Genomic DNA, 21884 nt, shown 5'->3' on the forward strand with positions numbered 1-21884 from the left:
CTTACAAATGTCAGATTTTCTACTGCTTTTCATTCCATCTTGGGAAGACATTTGCTTTCACAAATGTATATTTGCCCCTAGGATACTTTCAGACTCAAAGAACAAGCCTCCCTTCCTAATTCCCTCAATCGAAATGGAGAGTAGAAAACATTTAGCAGCATTCCAGATAATTTGTGCCAATTTAGATGATTCATGTATTGCTTTCCCAGACTAAATGGTCTACGGCCAGTGCTTTCAAGTCAACAAGGGTGCGGAGAGCAGGACCTAATTACAGATCTGAGTCACTGTCTACGAGCTCCCTCAGCCCAGTGGGCCATCCCCCACAGAGGCACCATTTCATTTGAGGTATAAAAACAAGCCAAGTCTACAAATCCTTTTATATAAAAAAACAAATGAGAAGACATCATTCCACAAGAAACAAAAATATCAGTTCACTGAATTGATTTTTCGAAGAATTTTTTCAATAGGCTTTTTCTCTTAAAAAGCACCTATAACACTAAAATTTTTAAAACAAGAAAATGGATATCAAACATATTACAGGATGATAGCTCAACTTTCTTGAAATTTCTTGTGTCTATATCTGGCCAGGTGTACAAAATGGCATACTATCTTGAACGCTGTTTGTCTCCCAATGAGAGAGATTTTGTAGCTCTTTCCATAGGGGCCTTACTGATGGGGTGTTTTCACTTGGTGGCTATAATCTTGTAACATTGGCAACATTTTAATTTAAGATCCTGCATTCACAATGAGGAGGAAAAAACCTAGTTACATCTACAGAACATTAAAAGAAGAAACCATTCTCTTAACAACCAAAAAAATGCGTGCACAAGGCACAAAATCCTAAATTTGATTTCAACAAAAGACGTTATTGTTTTCCTTCCTGTAACATGGATACAATATATATGAATTAAGGGGGAAAACGTCTTTTGAGTTTACTGTTTATTCACATGTTAAAGATGTAAGCAAAGATAACACCTTGAAAAAAAATCTTTTGATTGTCATAAATCTTTCACTGATACTTTATCAGTAATTATATTCCCCATTGAAGAAATTATTAATCTCTGAATAGAAATGATTCTTTGGTTCCCAGTTCCAACAACGACATTCCAAACAAGCACAAGGGGTAACAGGAATTCTCCAACAGCAAAAGAATGAATTTTTTGAATGTAGACGTTAAATGACCTAAGATGCATTTCAGACAAGAATGATAAAAAATGATCTCCAAGGCTCACATTGGGGCACAAAAGGAAATAACAACACAGCAAAGATTTCTGAGATTCACCAGTGACTAAGATATTAAGAGGGGGGCAGAGTTTGCCATCCCAAAATATGCCTTTTGGGATATCGATCATTTTAAGCTGGTTATTTTTAAGAAGCAAAAGACACAGAAAGAAACTCTGACTTCCCCACTAACTGCCAAAAAGAATTTAGATAAGAGGACCTGCTCTAGGAAGGAAAATATCATCACAGAGAACTATAGTTTAATGTGAATTAGTGTGTGATTGACAGAGAGGAACCTAGCAAGGCCCTTTTCATCCCAGTCTTCTCTGTGTCTAGTTGTTAAAGATGGCCCAGCAAACATTTACCAAATACATATCTCACTGTGAATTGCCTTCCTGACCTCTGAAGTCAAAACCCACCGCCAACACTCTCCTTAGCTTAACATAGCATATAAGCCCTAGCTGCCTGGTGTGTCCCCAAGTTTCACATCTGTGTGGAACTCCCATATGTGCAAACGTAATAAATTTGGTCGTTTTCTTCTGTTAATCTGCCTCATGTTAATTTATTAGTCTAGACAGAAGAACTTAGAAGGACAGAAGTAAAATTACTCCCCCCGCCCACAGTACTATGTTTCCAGGTACCACGTTTCACAGTCTATTCACAGGAGTGGATGCTTTTACAACTGCTGCTACCAGGACAAAGAACAAACTGACAACTGACAATTTTAGAAAGCGCAGAAGTAAATTTCATAGATGTGACGATTAATTGTCAGAGTGTGGAAAAATGCATAGATTTTCCTAAGTTTGCCAAAAGCATGCATATTGACCACAGGATGAATAGAGTTATTTAAATGAAAAAGCAACTAACACATTCTAAAGAGCCCATTGATGACATAGTTGGTCTAAAAGTGTTTTTGCATATGCCAAATCTGCGCAGGAGTGCAGAATCAAATACAGAAAGAGAACTCAGCAGAAGACCAAGCACCAGACTCCAGAAGATAAGATAAAAGGCTGTCGGCATGTTGATTAAACTCATCAACCATTTAAAATCTAACACATTTACTATAGATCACTAGGATGCCTAGAAATCAATCTGGACAAATATCTGAGAACAAATCTATAGCCTCTTTCCATGACCCTGAATTTATTCTAAACACCTTTGAGATTTTAAACAACAAATACATATAGTATCTACATTTACCTGAAGTAAAAAAGCATGTGAAAATCATACTACACATATATGGTAAAAAGACAAACAAATTCATAAGGAGAATAAAGAGCAAAACCCTGACAGTGGTTTCTCAGAGGCAGAGAAAGACACTACGGTTAGTGGGCCTTACCCTGGGTTGGTAAAAATTCGATTTCTCTAGTGTGTTATGAGAGGGTGCATACAGATAGTTGTTACAATATTCCTTACATAGTTACCGTATTTGGAGTATTCATATTAATTTTTGGAATGCAAACAGGATTAGAAGTTTGGGTAGAGACTATTCTAAGAACAGGTCCACATTGCCAAACAACACACCTGTACAGGGGGACAGTTTTCAGGCCAGTTCTCCAAGAGCATTTCCAGCATTCCCAGCCCAAGTGGGTTGATTAAAAGGCAAAAACTTCGGGCAGGGGAGGTGGGGGGATCTGAAAGCAATATATTTTGTTCTCCGGTCTTTACTAAATCACTACCTGTTAACTATTAAGAGTGAAGAGGGTGCCAGTCAACACCAACACACCCTGCCAATTTAATTTAACGTTATTATTTTGCCTTGCTTTGCAATTACTCCCACATCCCCCAGGGAGAAACTAATGGATTACTAAAAATAAAATGGAGATTAAGTGAATCACTTGGGATGTTTTGGCTCCCAACACAAATTGGCTTAAACAAAAAGAAAATGTATTGGCTCAAAAGCTTAGACTTCTGCAGGAGAGACAGGCTTCAGGGTTGGCTTCTCTGTCCTCCACTCTGTGTGGCTTCTTGCTCAAGCTGCACACCAGACCTCACACTGGCACAAAACAACATCCAGAAGAAGAACAAGAGAGGCAGGCTCTTCCTGTAGCTCTGTTTATTAGAAGACTTCTGCCAGAAGCTCCTGGCAAATCTATCTTGGAGTCTCATAGGCTAGAAGAGAATTACTGGACCACTCATGAAATCATCGCTCTGGCTAGGTAATGCCTAGCATTAGCAGATGCTTTGTCCGTGATGAGTCAAATGCGAACAAAGCAGGGATGAGAATGCCCCAACCAGGAGCATACAGTTAGTTCCTCAACTCTATAATATAGGGGATCAACTGAATGCACAATATGGCTCCAAACTAATACCCATTCTGTTAGTATTTACAAGGAACAGTCTGAGCAAGACTGTTTGTCAGAAGATGAAACTAATCATTATAATCATATATTTCTATATAAAGCTATAGACTCAAAAAGCAGATGACCAAATGAACTGATTCCTTTGAGGGATCAAAATTTAAAAAACTTTGTTTTTATATAAACTTTGTTCTACTGCTCCAATCAGAAATTTAAAGACAGAAAGTCAACACATTTTAAAGCAAGTAGGGCATAGGAAGTATGCTATAGTACTTACTATATTCTTGTGCCATGGTTTCAGAAATTCAGATAATTACCATCCACGATAATAATGTATAACCTAGAAAAAGGTTAAGAAAAATAGAAAATAGTTGAAAAAGTAGAAAAATAAATAGTTAAGTACATAAGAAATTTCACTAAATAGTTGCAAAAGTTTTATTTCTTTTCCAAAAGAGGGAAACCAGCATTTTTTAAAGTAAGCAGCTGCACTTAAACTAGAAATTGGAGATATCTGTAATATTAGCTTATCTCTAATACTTTCAAGTTCAAATCATCTGCATCTAGATCACCAAAAAGAACAGAACAAACAAAATACATCTTAATCAAGTAATACTGTCCTCGGATGTTATTTATAAAACTGAAACAAAAACAGAATTATTAAATGTAGCTCAAAAATCATGTAGTCTACCCCTTACAACAGACATCTACTCTATTCAATTTGATGCATCCTAAAGTTAGATAAATCAGGTTCCATTTCTAAACTCAGAGATCTGAGAAAATAGTTCTCGAAAAATATATATATATATATACATATCTGATTCAAATATTTGACACTGCATTTTAATAAAACCTTTGAATATTCAGCAGACCATGGAATGCTAAAGAAACACCTATAGAACTGGGGACTCTAAGTCACTGGAATGGCTTTTAATACTCAAAAGTTAAAGATAAGAGTGTTGTCTCTACTCAGACCCCAGAACAAATAACAATATGGCAAATCACACTCTTGACTAAGAAGGACTTAAATCCATGCTACCCAGGGATGGTGTGCCTTGATGAGGCTGGAGATAGCTACTGTTCATGTATCTACAAACACCACGTCTCATTTCACTTTCTTCAGTATATGCAAGATTCAACAACGTTCCTCGCATGAGTTTGTAGGGGAGGAAAAAAACTTTTCCTCTACCCTCTCAGGTTTAGTTCTTGGAGGCCTGAAAATTAAACTGACAAAGACAAAATAGAAAAAAAGGGCATATGTTTCTTTACTGATGTCAGTCTTTTTACATGCTTGGGGATGTCACAGAAAAGAAGTGAAAACCCAAAAAGGCAGTTAGACGGAGGGGCTATATACCATTTTAACAAGGGACAATAAATAGTGACGTGACTAGACAAAGGAAAAGAGGACGTGGGCTCCAAAGGATGATAAATTGGGGAAGATGACAAGGAAACATGATAAAGACTGTATGACTTGTTACATAGTCTCCGGTGATAAGAACTGTTCTCCTCTTCCTATGAAGGGAGATGGGTTCCCCTTTACAAAGGGAACCCATGCAGACAGCTCTTCCTGTGACTGCTATTTCTCAATTTCCTTCAGCTCAAAATAATCCTTACGCTAAAGTGGCATCTTCTGGGGGTGGCATACCTTGATCCCCTTCAAGATTATAAAAATAAAAACACTATTAAAAAAATAAAAGTACAAGTCAGATTAGAAGAAGATATTTACAATACATATATCTAGCAAAGACCTCATTCAGAACAAAGCATATCAAAAGGTGCTCAACCTCATTCATTACCATGGGAATACAAATTAAACCCACTGTGAGATAAAATTACTTACTAATCAACATGGCTAAAAGTAAAAATCTGACAACACCAGGTCTTAGGGTGTGGAGTACTTCAGCTCTCATACACTGCTGGTGGGAGTGTGAACTGGAAAAGTGTTCAGCTATATCTAATGAAGCAAGAGCATGAACGTACACTGCGGTCCAGGAATTCTACGCCTGGGAAATGCCTACCAGGAATGCACATACACATACACAGGTCCCAAAGACACATACAATAATCGTCAAAGAAGCATTCATTGTAATAGCCAAAACTCAGTAACAAATAAATTGTGGAGTAGTCACATGATGGAATACTATACAGCAGGGGTCAGTCATCTTTTCTGCAAAGGGCCAGGCAGTAAATATTTTTGGCTTTGCAGGCCATATGGTCTCTGTGTCCTTTTGCAACCAGTCAACTCTGCCACGAACAATATGCAAATGAGTGGGTTCCAATAAAACCTTATTTACAAAAGCAGTCAGCCAGCCCACAGGCTGCAGTTTGCCTGCTATACAGTAATGAATATAAATCAGCCATTACTAATGCAAGAGCACAAATGAATCTTGCAAACATAATGCTGAGACAAAGAAGCCAGACACAGGATAGAATATACCGTACAATTCCATTTCATAAAGTCTGAAAACAGGTAAACTGTGTAAGTCAGGATAATAGTTACCTTTCAGTGTAGGGGGTAGGAGAGGCCAGGAGGGGGTGCAAGGGGGAATCTTGGTGACTAGTAATATTAGATTCCCTGGTTTGAGTGGTGGTTTCGTGATTACGTTCAATTTGAAAAAATTCATCAAAGTGTTCACTTATGATTCATTTACCTTTATAAGTGTTACACTTGAATAAAAAAGTAAAAAAAATTAATAAAGAACATTTATTTAATTCATAAATAAATAAAAACATTCATCTATTTATTAATAAATAAAATTAATAAATAAAAATTAACAAATAATATAAGTGGATGCTTTCTCATAGCTCATTCACCCTGAACATCAGACACTCTGATGCACCAGCAAGCCTTGTGTTCTCACAAAGCACGGTCTTGAAGACCCCCTTTATTTACTATGATATCTATATTGCAACTAAACCTCTGTTCTGAGGTCCAGACAGGACTCTAGAGAATGAGCTATGATTAGATTGAAAACATAGGAGTGTCAGGAGGAGAATGCAATACAGAGAGAGAGAGGAAAGTAACAGATGGCGGATGAAGAGGCTGGTGGAAGTAAACCCCTACATTTTAACATAATCTGCTGAATAATCTATACAGAATGAAAGTAACATAAGCAGCTTAGAAACACAATTTGGAAGGTCACTGAACTTGCCTTTTGGACAAAAATAATGACATTTTAAAAGCTGACTAGGGTTCTTAAAAGACTATTGAAGGAATCTGTTTCCAGTACAACAATTTCTTCCAATCTAACAGATTAAGAGGACAGGAAATTTCAGCTTTTCAAGTGAGGAAGCAAACCTGACAGATAAAATAATCTTGACTTTCTAGGCCTGCATATTTTAAACCATTCTATACCTTGATGTCATCTTGTCCTTCTATACTGTGTCTAAAAATTAATTAGATATTGTAACTTCCCAGGGATCACAGAAGTCATTAAATTACCAGGGTTGTGACCAGAATATATCAGGAGAGGCAGAGAATACAAACATGCCAGGGACAACAAGATCAGGGGCATCACATTATAATAATTCATATTCTATTACTATAAGTTTATATCATGAATAAAATTTTTTAAAAAAATAAGTGAAGAGAATAAAATTCATTCGCCATTCTACATTTACCACGTAACCGATATGTACGAGAAACTGAATCAGATGCTTGAAATGCAAAGATGAAGCTTCTGCCTTTAAGGAGCTCACAGTTTTAATATAGCTGGCACACCTATGCATCAATAATTTAAATTAAATGTCATAAAAGTTACACAACATTCACAAGTACTGTGCAGCGAAGAATGAACAGGAGAATTATTAAATGTAGGAGGAGTGAAATGCAAGTGGAGAGGAGAGGATAAGGAAAGGAAATCATATAGTAGATACAGAGTTGAAACAGGTTTTGAATAATTAAAAATGGGCAAGGTAAGAGGAAACAGAACATCATTCTAGGCAGAGAGAGGCATGAAGATAGCAGTCATGTCTGAGGAATAACAAGAAATCAGAACGCGGTGTACGAGGACAAGCTAAGACTGAGATGACGGTGAGACGTGTCAATTACACTGTTTGAATTTTCTCTTACAGGCATTATGGAGCCATTGGGGCAGGAACCAGTGAATGAGAATGGAACACAAGGAACAGAGGGGGAGTGACAGCTCTCCGAATATATCTTCTTGTGTAATTTTGACACTTACAGCCATGGGGATGTGTCACAAAATTTAAAAAGTAAATAATTAAAATCAACCAGTATATGGAGTTAACTCAAAATGAAACAATCAGTCACAAATGAACTGTGTTACAAAGGTACAATACAAGCACACTTAAGGGAGCACAGGAGAAAAGAACTAACCTAACCACATTGGAAACCAGTATCTCAACTATATACTCTGAGGTTAGAGACAAAACAAAGAGAAACGGCCGGAACGGATATCTATGGTGTTGGACTTGATTCAGAGATATCATGGTTTTTAATACGTATTTCCATAGATGACAGATAAGTATATAGAGATGCAGGTATGTGTATACATATATATTTCCTAGCTCTATCCTGTAAAAGAACCCAAGGCAATAACATCCCAGTAGCAACAAATACAACCAGCACCCAGATATTTGTTTCTAAACATGGTCCTATAATAAAAAGGACAAGGACAACTTGGAGAAATGTCTGGCTCAAAGCTGGAGCAGGGAAAGTATCAGATGAACCCGGCACATCTTGTAGAGAAAGTAAGGAAGTGCTCAGAAAAGACGAGGACTTAACAAAAAGACACCAGAAGCAACTGGAAGGGGCCAAATCTGAGACAACTGGAGCAATAATGTAATTACATTAGTAGATTAGAACCCACAGGATAAAACAAATATCTGTAAGTCTATACTGATAAAAGTATATTTTATGGCCTCAGAATATGCTAACAACTCAAAAAGAAAAATAAATAAATAAATTCACTTTATTTTAAAATAAAGAAGTTCTGTTCACTAAAAGATGCCATTAAAAACACACACACACAAATCATAAAACATATAACCAATGAAATATAAGTACCTAGAACATATCTCTTATAAATTTATATGAAAGACAATCCAAGGAAAAAAATGGACAAAAGTTACAAAAAGAAAAGGAAATTCAGAAGGTCCTTAAATACAACAATGATGCTTAATTACTTTAGTAATTAGAAACATACAAATAAAAAGCACCTTCACACACCTACCAGCTTGGCTAAGTTTAAAAAGTCAGTGTCAAGTGTGTAGCAAAGATGTAGAGCGACAGACATGTCAGACTGTTGGGGTTGTACGCTGGTACCATCACTTTGAAAACCATCAAGCATGGGCATAATTTCTTACTAGGCAGAAATTCCACTCCTAAGTTTATGGTCACCAGAACTGTCACCCCGAGCCGAATACAATTGTTCATAGCCACAGAAAATTGCAAACAACCCAAAATCCCATAGGAGAATAGAAAAACAAAATGTGGAAAATCAGTTATAAACAAAATCTTTTAAAATTAGGCTACATGATCACTGAAGGTAGATTTAATACCAATTAATAGTTATTAAAAAGCTTCTCACAGTTTTGTGCTCGCTATTATAGATGTTTCCAGGACACAGACAATGAAGTCCTCCAAGAAAATAATGACATGATTCCTTATAGCTTTGAACACAATATTGAGCACCAAACACTAGGTAAAACAAAACAAACTGTAGATCTCGCTAGTTATTTAAAGAAAAGGGTACTTAAATTCCCAAAGTCTAATTAAAACACTTGACAAGGCATCGCCCACATTATGGCTTCTTAAAAGAAAAAAAAAGTAAAGAAAAGATCCAAAAAAATCTGTTATTTTGTTAGTTGGCTACCACAACAGATGAGATTGTTTCTCTTAGATTCATACCAATTAGATTATGGATTCATTTAAAAATATATATATTAGAACAGTGTTAACTTTCTCCCAAAAAAACTAAACAACTTTTTAAATCAATACGATTGTATTAAAAATAAAACAAAATACTCTCCTGAGCAGAACTGCTCAGAGTTGTATCCATAACCCTCTGGCAGCAATCAGTACTGGTGTCACCATTTGCTAAGCTGACCTGGCCAAGGTCAGGGTAAAGTGCTCTCAGGAGCCTACTAACCATTCCCAAAGTGAAAGGTTCTTCACACCACATAAGGTAACAAATTTTAACAACTGGGAAAATCATAAGCTATGTATTTAAATTTAACATTAAAGATACAATCTCTTTTCCTGATTTTAAATGTTATATAATAGTTTTCAGAATTTAGAATATTATGGTCCATATTTTATATGAGTGGGAGTATGTACAAAAACTTTAAAACAGATGGTAAATTACACAGAGACATCAAGTGACAGTTCTAGCTGATTCAGCTCTAATTCATTTTGTTTGCTTTCTAACAGTACTATTTTAAAAAGAGCAATTTGGGAGTCCAAAGAAAAGAACAGATTTCTATTTTAAGCAGAAGCAACAATCTTTACTCATGTAAGAAGCAATTATACAGGTTAACAGAAGAAATGAACTGCAATGGAATACACTAGAGATATGTTAGGGGGAACCATTAGTTTTTATTCCTAAGGGTATGTACAAAGTTTATCAGTCTAACAGTCATTGAATTTATTAAGCCACAATTTTACTACACGAATTCTCCATTCTTTCCTTCAGAGCACACTAAATAATGAGAAGGCAATGTTTGCTTTCCTCTCTACAGTAACAACTGTGCATTTGGCCTGAATTCTAAATAACCAGGTTCTTTATGAAATTTTTGAAATTCAGCCAATATACAGATCTTTTCACTAAAAATAAGCATGAAGGAAACAGGCTAAATCATAACTATCATATATTTACTCAAAATGGGGAGAACAGCCTTCTAAGACAAGTTGGATAAACATGCGCAGACCTCACCATCAGCATACATGCTCCTCTGTCATGAAAAAAGAATGGCTGTTAAGAACTTGGAGCACGAATATTCAATTGGATGTTTGATCACATAAGTACCCATGGCCTAAAATCTACTGATATAATACTTAACCAATAACATAATATCTTTCTACATTTGTTAAGCATACACTAGGTGTGATGGGTAGTTTTGTATATTAACTTGGCAAGGCTATAATACTCAGTTACTTAATCAAACACTAATATAGATGTTGCTGTGAAGGTATTTTGTAGATGTAATTAACAGCTACAATCGGTTGACTTCAAATAAAGGAAATTACCCTCGAAAGTGTGGGTGGGCCTCACACAATCAGTTGAAGGCCTTACCCTTGAAGACTGCAGTTTCCTAAAGAATAAGAAATTCTACCTCAAGACTTTGGCATCAGCTTCTTCTGCCTGAGTTTCCAGTCTGCCAGCCTGCCCCACAGATTCCAGATTTGCCAGCCCCCACAAATGCATGAGCCAAGTCCTGAAAATAAATCTTTTGATAGATAGATAGATAGATAGATAGATAGATAGATAGATAGATAGATAGATAGATAAGGTGTGTGTATCTATGTATATTGCTTCTGTTTCTCTAGAGAACCTTGACTGATACACTAGGCAAAATGGGAATCCCACTACGGATTTTAAATATTTTTAAAGTTAAAGTCATACAAGGAAAGAAATGCCTTAATTCAATAAATCTGAGAAAACAAAAGCATCAGGAGCCTACCAAAAGACCATACCTAACGACTGAGACACGCCTAACTAATTAAAATAAAAGTAAGCTGTGAGATGTGCACTATCTTGTCAGCATGAAAAAAAAAATGTAAAAAATGTAGGGAGAAGAGCAGGGGAACTCTACTTCTAACAGAGTCTAGGGAAGGAAGAGGAGGACTAGAAGGAAATAGGGCAAAGCAAGCAGAGACTGGCACACCTGAGTGGAGCTGTCCAGGTAAGAACTTATTCATCTAAGCTTTTTAAGTTAACAATGTTTCAGGACTTACTATGTCCCAGGTGTTTTACCTTGACTATCCCATCTGACTGTTCACAACATTAAGTGGCAGACACTATTATATCCATAATTCTCAGGAGGGATGAGGGAGCTGACAACATAATTGTACAGGGTGACAAAGCTACTAAGATCTCAATTACGAACCTACGTCTTGACTTGAGCTACTGAGCTATCTGCTTCCCTAATAGCATTTCCCAGGCAGAACAACAGGGCAAAATCATTCCAAAGCCAAAGAACCTTACGAGCAATGTCATAGATGTATCAAAAGTCTATGGCAAAATTTTATTTGAGATCTGTACATACAGAGAGGGGATTGAAGAGAAATAGCATGAGCAGAAATAGAAAAGGCAAAATGTATAGAAAGAAAAGTTTTCGGAGTCAAAACTGTTAATATCCCACAATTTTTCCTTTTCCCCCCTTCTTCTACCACAACTAAATTTAATAAGAAATATAAAAATACTAATAAATTAACAGAAGGAAATCCCAGTATAGATGACATCAGCAGGCCAGAGCAGTGAGAAATTCTGAGAAACAGAAAGCGTACAGATTGAAGACAAAAGTCAATAGATCTGAAAGATCAGTAACCCCTTAGAAGAGGACAGGCATCCAAAATATATTCCTAGCAGAATGTAGGAAAAACTCAAAACAGAGTCAGCAGATTCTGGAGGAAGAAGCACGCCTTGGATGATGAATCAGGTAACTAAAGAACATAACACCTACATCAGTCCCTTCTCTCTATGAGAAGTTATGGGTGGTATTACCCCCCGATTATAAGCCATGAGAAACACCATAGTGATCCTTGGGACTAGAGAAGTTGACCAATGTTCTGAATAACTTGTAACTATAGTTTACTTATATTCAGAAAGCAAGTAACCTACATACCTTATGGGAAACTCCACCCTACCCCATATGGACTGCCTACCTGCCAGGGATCCTATAAATCAGAGCCCAGAGGCACTACCAGGTGAATAGAATCTCTATAACAACAATGAGTCCTACCTTTTGGTTCTATCATTTGCTACAAATAAATCTATGATAAAAATAAAATCAAAGAGGTTAAGGACACCCCAAAACATTTGGATTTGGCACACTATTTTGAACTAACTGCACTTAAAAAAACAACAGGTGCATAAAAGGCAGTGTGACCTCCCTTTCCATCCAGAAAACAGGAGATAAAACTCCCACGTGAGAGATGTCCTCCCTGCACCTGGAGGAAAAGAACACTCTGATCACCAGAGACCGGGAATAGAGGCTGAGAAAAATCTGTACAAATAAACCTTTTAAAAATAACCCTATTATCTTCCTTCAGCCTCCCCATGTATTTTAGCTACTTTTTCACAATGACCAGTCTTTGTTCAACCTAATACATAAATACTTAGGTTTTCTGTGTCTTCATTTTCCTGTGAAAGCTCCCAAGTACATGTTAAAATAAATAAATAAATAAATTATAGGCTTTTCTCCTGTAATCTTTCTATGTCAACTGACTTCTCAGGCCCAGTCAGAGACTCTAAGAGGGCAGAGGAAAAGTTTTACCTTCCCTACACATCAGTATCCATCCTAGGAAAATCAACAACATGAAAAGAAGTATCAAATTCAAGAACTCCTAAGAAAAAATAATTAATATGGGAAAACAAACAAAAAAAGTATTTAAAAGAATAATAAATTTCCCCAAGAAAGTCAAGAAAATATGACATCCACCAAAAAGAAAAAATAATTATCTGGGGTTAAAACAAGATTATTGGGAAATAAAAGTATGAAGGGTCGATGTGCATCAGGTCATGGAGGTCTGCAGCTAGATTCAATGTCCCGGATGCCATCCACAGGGAACACACTGGGCTCTGTCCACTATTCCCTCTCCTGGCCTCCTCCCTTCTTCTTAGAAGCATGTTCAAATCTTCTTCAGTTCATAAAAAGCTTTTTCCCTGACCTAGATCTCTCTCCAAAATTAAGAAGTAAGGGTAAGAAGGTGTCAGCGAAGATTTAGAAGGTCCTAGCTTAAATAACTGGGTGGATGGTTCTCCCAGTAAATGAACAAAAAAAAAAAGAGAGAGAGAGAAATGGGAGATGCAGGAATATTTGATGATAACACAACACAAAATTTAAAGTGCCTTTACAGGATGAAGTTGTAAACCAAGAGCCTGTAAATTAAAATTGGTGCATAGGCATATTTTCTTTGGCCCACATAGTGTTTTACAAAAATCCTGCCCTTCCTTTAAAGTTCAGGTTATTTAATATGCAAGTCATAATTTACAGCTCTTCTTGAAAAGCTAGGAGACCTGATCACTTTGCGCCCATATTCCCAAACAGCAACAATGGCTGCAGCCAAAGAGCCTGCATGGGGCCTGCAGCCTTATGCTCTTCACTGTCCCCAATACTGTCTTCCTGACCCTGGAGCCTATGTCAGTGGCCATTTATCGCTCCACTTACTCTCTTGTTTTTCTTAGTGTAGAAAAATATTTTTTCTTACCCTAAGGCCTGCTTTTACTCATTCACATTGTTGGCCAGGCACTTGAGCTTGTGAATCTGCTGTAGAAGGACAGAGTCAAGAAAAGAATTAAAAAATATGGGCCTCTGGCTGGTATGAGAAGCCAGGGCTCAAATTGTGGTTTAAAGGTGGGTTTGAAATAAGTTAAAATGGAAGGAAGTTGAGCTCATGAAAAAGAATGTATAAAAGGAGACAGTAACTATGGATGGAACTTTAGGAAATACCTGTAATTCATGTCCATAAAAGAAAGGTAACGGTAAGTAACAGTAAGTGAAAGGCAAGTTCAAGGAGTGAGAGGTTCGAGAAAGATTTCAAAATGAGTTAAATTGATGGTGCACAGGTTACACCAAAAACCCATTCAGTTGTGAGACTAGTGCTACAGAAAGAAATGAGTCCATTTTTATTAAAATCAAGTCTAAACTACCCATGAAACTACTACAACTGGTTAAGGTTAATAGAGAAATATGTGTCTCTTAATTACTGTCAACATAAATGTCACCAAGTTCTTGAAGACCATTTTTCATTGACTGGAATTATCACACGATATCTATATTACTTAAGTTTCATCCTACATGTTAAAAGCATTTTCAAATAAAAGGCAGAGGCAGAAAAAAATAATAGGCACAATTCAACAATAGAAATTCCTAAAATTGCTGCATGTAAGAGAATCACTCATATGACCATAACAACAAAACGGGCCAGTTAACAAAAAGTTACCAGGGTTTTCTCCAAATTTCTATGTAACAGAGAAAGGAATCAATTTAATATTAAACATAATGGAAATGCTCAGCCTCATTAACAATCGAGAAATATTAAAACAAAAGTGAAACAATCATCATTTTAGAGCTATCAAAGTACCAAAGTAAGTTATATTCTGCACATTTATAACTATATTAAATTAGCAAAATAATTTTTGTACATGTGATGCTAAGAAGCCTGAATTAAAACTGCTTGTGGTCCTATAAATTGGAATAACACCTTTAAAAGTAAGTAACGTTTAGCAAAATGCTCAAAACTCTTGTAATCAATGGCATGCCTAAAAGTGGACCTTACATAAATAATACAACAGAAGCAAACGGTTATAAGAATGAAAATATACTCTGCTACAGTGTATTTTAAACAAAAGAGATAAAGAATCTGGAAATGAGTGAACTGTCGAACAACAGAAATATTATAGTCCACCATTATAATCTATAAGTTATTGTCCTTTAATGTGACAATAAAGAAGACCATATGGACCATGGGAAAATAACTGATATCATGTGAACGTAGAAAATCAAATAATATATCTAGCAAGATTACAACTAGATAAAAAAAAGAAAGGAAGGGAAGGAGGGAGGAACAGAAAAAGAGAGAAAGAAAAGGAAAAGAAAAAGAAAAAGGGAGGGAGAGAGAAAGGGAAGGAAGGGAGGGGAGGGGAGGGGAGGGGAGGAGAGGAGAGGGAAAAAAAAAGAAAAAAGAACAGAACAGAACAGAACAAAGGAAGATGTGTTTGCATGTGGTCAAGTCAGGATGGAAATACTCAAAAAGTGTAAATAATCAGTAATATATGGGCATGATAGATTTATGGAGTGTTTCTTCCATGTTTCAATATTTTTTTTAATAATACGATAGGTGAAACGGGGAGAAAATCTGGCATCACAGGATTATAAAATTGGCAGAGACAAAACCTGTAGCTATCGTGCTAAGGAGAGAAGATAGAGAATGCTGGAAGCGCCAAATGCAAGAACAGTAAAGATGAGTTTTAACAAATGAGATAAAACTAGGAAGCTCCTGGGGATCTCAGCAGTTTCAACAGAACAGTAGAGACATAAATATTGTGCGAAGAATTGATTAATCTGAGGAGAGAAATGTAGTAGTTTGGGGAAGAATCAGGCTTGGGAAAAGTTTTTTTTTAGTCTACAGCTTAGGAGAGTGAATAATCAGGAAAGAGAAAAATTGAAAATTCAAGAGAAGGAACACGATGAAATGTCTCTTAGAGGCCACGTGGCACAAAGACTCAAGTTGCACAGAGTAGAACTTAGCTATTTATTCTCTGTCCCTGAAAAGCACTAAAATTTATCTACAGAAATGATACATCAATGAAAATTTTCATATCTTCTTAAAATAAGAAACATTTATTAGGACAGGTCTCACACAGTATTTGAGCATAAAAGCAAGCAACACAACTCAAACAGAAGATTCCTCACATTGACTTCTAAAAAAGCTAGAGGTTCTAAGTTAAACCCCTAATAAAATAACTGGGTTAGAGTGATGACTGTTTTGCATACATCTAAAATTCACATTTTTCTTTATTTCAACATCGCTAAAATCAGGATGTAACTTATAATCAGTGGCATCTTAGCACTGTATCATAGTTTAAAAGGCTGTTTTTTACCTCTTAATGATACATAGAATGTCTTACAATGGAAAGCATATTAAATTCAACAAAATGTGGTATCTCTATCCTTACAAACTATTCTCTCATGTTACTATATAACTACAATAAAAAAGAGGAGAGGAGACTATAAACTTGGCCCACGCTATTTTAAACTACTTTATGTTACAAAAACATGGACCTGTGAACATTTCACCAAGCAGATTTCTGATTCTAAAATTAAATGATTCCCATGGTCCTGATCTAATAAAGTTTATTCATGCTTATAAAGAACATAAATCACACAGATACATATATGTTCACAGTTCTCCATGAAATTGATAGCCATTTTACAATGCAGGAAAACTGATATTTAAAGGAAAAAGACAACTAAACCATAATATACTTTTAAACAAAATACTTTTTTAAACAAAAATCAGAGGTAAGGGCAGTTTTTATTAAAATATTAAACTTTAATAGAAATTCTAATTAAGGAACTATCACTTAGGGCAATTTAAAATGCATATTCACATCTTTACAGGTTTTCTGTAAATCTAAAATTATTCCAAAATAAACAAAGTATATTATATATATAATATTACAACACAGTTTGTAATATTGTACCTATGCATAGTAACAATTATTATTGGCAATTTCATTGGCGTTTTGACCTCAACTAATGGTTTATCTGTCAAGATACAAGTTTAAAGAGAAATACTTAATGAAACATTTACAGCATCAAACACCTTTGGAAATTATCATGATCACAACAATAAGCCACTCCAGACTGCAATGCTCTACACCTTTTTCATGTTTTACAAATAAGGAAACCAAACTTGCCAGCCAATAAATTTATTATGCCCCTGTCTATACTACTGAAAATACAGAAGATAATTGAATCGATGAAAAGAGCATCTTAAAATGATTCTTCAGCATAATCAACTTAAATCAGGCCAATGATTTACTTACAAAACATTTTAAAGTAATTCTGAATATAAACATGGGTTAAGCATCAAAACCAAAACAGGTACCACGCCAGAAAATTCATGACCTTCTAGTTGCATATCTTTGTAATTTACAAAGCACCGTCACACGTACTGCTCTTCAGATAACATGGGCTGTACTACCAAACATAATAACTCCAGGTGTTACAACTTTTAATATTATCTACACTATTTGAGGCTAAAGTTATGCCAAGTTCATTGTGCTGACATATGTTAAGCACATTTTTTCAATAGAGGTCACAGGTATGATGGCTATGAAATTTCAATACCATAAACCAGGATAGATGTTACATGATCATAACTCAAGAAATTGCAACTAATTTTGTCTTATATAAAAGGGGAATATGCAACAGAATTCCAAATTTCCAGGATTTTATCATTGTCTTCTATAAAATGTAAAGACAATCAACATTTTTTTTTACTTGCTAATTGATTTTTATTCTTTTTAAAAAACATGTTCTGATTATTTAATATAAGCAATGCATTGTTAGCAGACATTAAAAAACAGTACCTGCCCTTAAGAAAATTATGGTATACAGGGGAAAGAAATATAAAGAACTTTAACATGTGGCAGAATATGGTAAGTGCTATGAGAACACAAAGGTGATAAAATTCTATTAGCTAAGAAATATATTAGGCCATAACTAGATTTACGTTACTGCAAGTGAAAAATAGTCTCTCTGGACTAACAGGATCACTAGTAATAAGACCTTATCAGCACCTTATTTTAGTTCTCAGTAACATTTTTTAAACATTGACATTTCATATTTCATAAGCCCACTGTAGTTTATTCCTAACCTAACAGTCAAGAAATTTTTTCTGACTGTTTAAAATAGTCACACATCACAAAGATCCTCATAATAGTACAATACTGAGATTTATACAAATTATATATTTAGTCATTCAGATAACCAATTATATATATTTCTCATATATTTTTGGTCTTTGTTCAGTCAGGTTCCTGGCTCACAGCTCCCCAAACCCTTGGAATTTCCTAAGTGATGAGAGTTTAAAGGTGTCTCTTACTTAAGTTAATGAGGTGATTTTTGGAAAGCAACTAAAGATAGGGGCCGGTTGCCAACAAAGCCAACCATGTAATTAGAGTGTTGGAACTTTCATCCCCACCCTACCCCCCAACCCCAACCTCCAGGAAGGGAACAAGGCGGGAGAAATGGCCAGTGATTTAATCAATAGTGCCTATGGAATGAATCCTCCGGAAAAATCCAAAAAGACAGGGCTTGGAGAGCTCCCCTACCAGTGAATGTGTGGAGATTTGGGGAGAGCTGCATGCCAGGAGAGGGTATGGAAGCTCTGCATCCCTTCCTCATACCTTGCCCTATGCATCTCTTCATCTGGCTTTTGATGTGTATCCTTTAATATCTTTTGTAATAAATCAGTAATCTAGTGAGTACATGGGTTTCCTGAGTCCTGTGAACCATTCTAGAAAATTAATCAAACCCAAGGAGGTGGCTGTGGGAACCTTTGATTTCCAGCCAGTAGGTCAGAAGTACAGGTAACAGCCTAGATTTGTGGATGGCGTTTGAAGTGTATGAGGGGCGGAGGGCAGTCTTGTCGGATTGAATCCTTAGCAGGTGGAATCTGACGGAATCTCCAGGTTAAAGAGGCATCAGAATTGAGCTGAAACGTAGAACACCCAAGCTGGTGTCCAGAGTTGCTTGTTAGTGTAGAGAACCCCACCCCCACAGTGGAATTGGGTCCAGGAACCCGAAAGAAATAGTAAAACCAAAATAACCAAATAAAAGCGTCAGTCCTTGAACATAAAAAGGTTTCTAAGTACAGTTATGACAAAGAATTCAAATTACTCATTCTCATTTCAGGATGTAACATGCAGAAGGAAAAAAAAGGTAGATTCAATGGTTTTTTTTTTTTAATATAAACTTTTTTAAAAACTGAAATATACATATCAGTATGCAAATCCTAAGTGTACACCTTTCAGAATTTGCACAAAGTGAACCTACCCATGTAACTACTACGCAATCAAGAAAGTACCACCAATACCTCAGAGCCACTCTCGTGGGACCTATGTAACTTCCAAAACCAGTGACCATGATGACTTCTAGCACCATAGACTGGTTCTGCCTGTTTTTAAACTGACCATTTTACAGCACAAGAAAAGCAATTTACTTAAATGAGGTCACAGAGTATGCTGTCTTCTTTCACTGGATCCCGTGAACCTTACCTATGTTGTAACAGAAAGCAGTAGTATTATTATGTGCACATACCACAATGTACACAATGTATCTTTTCATTTATTATTGAGAACATTTGATTTTTTTTTCTAGTTTGGCATTAGTTCAAATAATTTTTGGACGTGTTCTTTGGGGAACACATGTGTTTCTGTTGTCTGTACGTACCTAAGAGTAAAATTGCTGGATCGAAGCTTGTACCAGTTGATACTCTCGCTAGCGGAGGGGTAAGTTCCAGTTGCTCCACACTTGGAATTATCAGTCTTTTTTTATTCTGGTGAGAATGTAATATTATATCATTATGGTTTTAATTTGCATTTCTCTTATAAGAAATGATTTTGAAAGCCTTTTAAAAGACTTATTGGCCAACTGAGTGTCTCACCCCCTACCCTACCCCGACCCCCGGGTGTCTTCTTTTGAGAACTACCCATTCAAGTCTATGTCTTTGGCCAGGGGAAGGGTAAGAGGGAATGGAGGGTCTGGTTTATGCTGGTTTGTAATTCTTTATATATTCTAGATATGCGTCCTTTTGGATAGATATATCTATATCTACATATCTATATCTACATATAGCAAATACCTTCTACTGAGTGGCTTGCCTTTTCGCTCCCTTACCAATGTTTTTTAATGAAGAGAAATTCTTAATTTTAATGTCGTTCGACTTATCAATTTCTTTCTTTCTGGTTAATTTCAATGGGATTCAAACTTACTCCCCAAATGTAAAAATGAGAGCATTTAGACTACTTTCCATTAATATATTGGCATGTTTATAACATAAAGTTGATCATTTTAAATAAGTTTATACAAAGATTTTAACTTCTAGCAAATTAAGTGTAAAGAACTATTCAATAAAAACTTCTCAGGGGTCATTTTAGTGTGAAATGTTTAGGAACTGGTTTCTGGTGAGGCACATCTCATTTTAATGACCTCCTAGTCAGGGACATTTTAAATTTCTACTCTCGAGCAATTTAGAACAATAGTTCTTAAAGATAAGTTTTACTTGAACATCATGAGAAAATTTGGGAATCCAAGTAAATGTGATAAAAAGGCCCCACAAATAAATAACATGCCAGAATATCTCATAACGAAAATCAGGGTGCTGATCATTTAGTACATCAACAACATTTTTCTTAAACTTCTCCTTAGATAATTTCTATAGAAGGAATCACTGTCTTATTTCACATCCTGAAAGGAGAACCAAAAATAACTGAGGAAAATAAAGCTATTAGATTGATAATTTAAGATATGATATCTGCATAATAAATTATCATATTATGATATAATTACATATGCTTTGAAGAATTTGCTTGACAGTATGAGGCATGCAAAGCAGCAAAGTACTTTAGAGACTTAAGTAAAAATCTGATCAAGAATACAGAAGCAGACATTGTGCTTATATAAATTACATACATGGGAACAGTTTCCTTTTCTATTTTTATAACCTTGTGTTAAATCACCAAGCCACTAATCAAGTTTTATTTATAACAAATGCATCAAAATGACATGATGAATATGGGAAAAGAATTAACCCTGCAACCCATGATTTAAATATTTAAGTTATGCAACAATGATTTGAGGAATACTTTTTCTTGTCACTTTTAGTTTAGTTTAAGTTGGTATCAGTAATAATTCATAGAGGCCCTCTTGTTTGAAGAATTCAAAGACCTTACAAGTATTCTAACTTTCATAAAAGAACTTTTAACAAAAATATGTCATACTATACCAGCAAAAAAAGTCTTGTAAAGAACATCTGGTTAACCATCGACCTATGGTTAAACAGCACAAACTAAAAATCATATTTCATCCTGTCCTGGCTCGTCATGAGCAGCAATACCTAACTTATCAGAAAAGCTCCACCTGACAACCTCCATTCACCCCACCATGGCCAGGGAAAAGGAAAGCAGCAAAAAAGTTGGCAGAGAAATTACATTTAACAACAAAAACCTATTACAATGAATCCAGGGTTGCTCAGCAGCATCCACATTACTTGTGCAAAACAGAACATATATTACAAGTTATACTGTTTATTCAGCCTATAAACAAAGCTTGGTGCATATACAGATTCACATTTACAGACCTCCACATAGCAATTTCACATCTCCAGTTTGAGAAGCACTAAAACAGATGTTACAGAGTTTATGTACTTTACTTAGAAGAGCTCCTGCAGCATTAACTAAAAGGCACTTCACTAATCTTTTTCAAACACAATTCTAACAGGGTTATTCATGATCATTTCAAAAAAACAGTAAACCAGAAAAGGAATGGAAAGTAGGACCGCTACCAGAATCAGACATGTCAACAGCAGAAAAGTAAAGCCTGAAAGAGACATAAGCAGCCTTACACCACTCAACAGGCCTTGAAAGTTTTCCAATAATTCCAAACCTACAT

General features: G+C 35.7%; 1 protein-coding gene across 15 annotated transcripts in view; it reads right to left on the bottom strand.

The window, feature by feature from the left end:
- Positions 1 to 21884, bottom strand: part of SIPA1L1 (signal induced proliferation associated 1 like 1) — a 348029-nt gene that overhangs the window by 176346 nt on the left and 149799 nt on the right. For 14 of the 15 annotated variants that reach the window (XM_023537071.1, XM_023537059.1, XM_023537062.1 and 11 more), the window contains one exon: positions 3799 to 3861. The gene's annotated coding sequence lies outside the window, so the exon portion shown is untranslated. Of the gene's footprint in view, positions 1 to 3798; positions 3862 to 19664; positions 19686 to 21884 lie in introns of those variants that run through there. The other variant, XM_023537066.1, reaches the window with a different exon arrangement.

This window comes from Pteropus vampyrus, unplaced genomic scaffold, assembly GCF_000151845.1.
Source record: "Pteropus vampyrus isolate Shadow unplaced genomic scaffold, Pvam_2.0 Scaffold177, whole genome shotgun sequence".
Classification (NCBI taxonomy): Eukaryota; Metazoa; Chordata; class Mammalia; order Chiroptera; family Pteropodidae; genus Pteropus; species Pteropus vampyrus.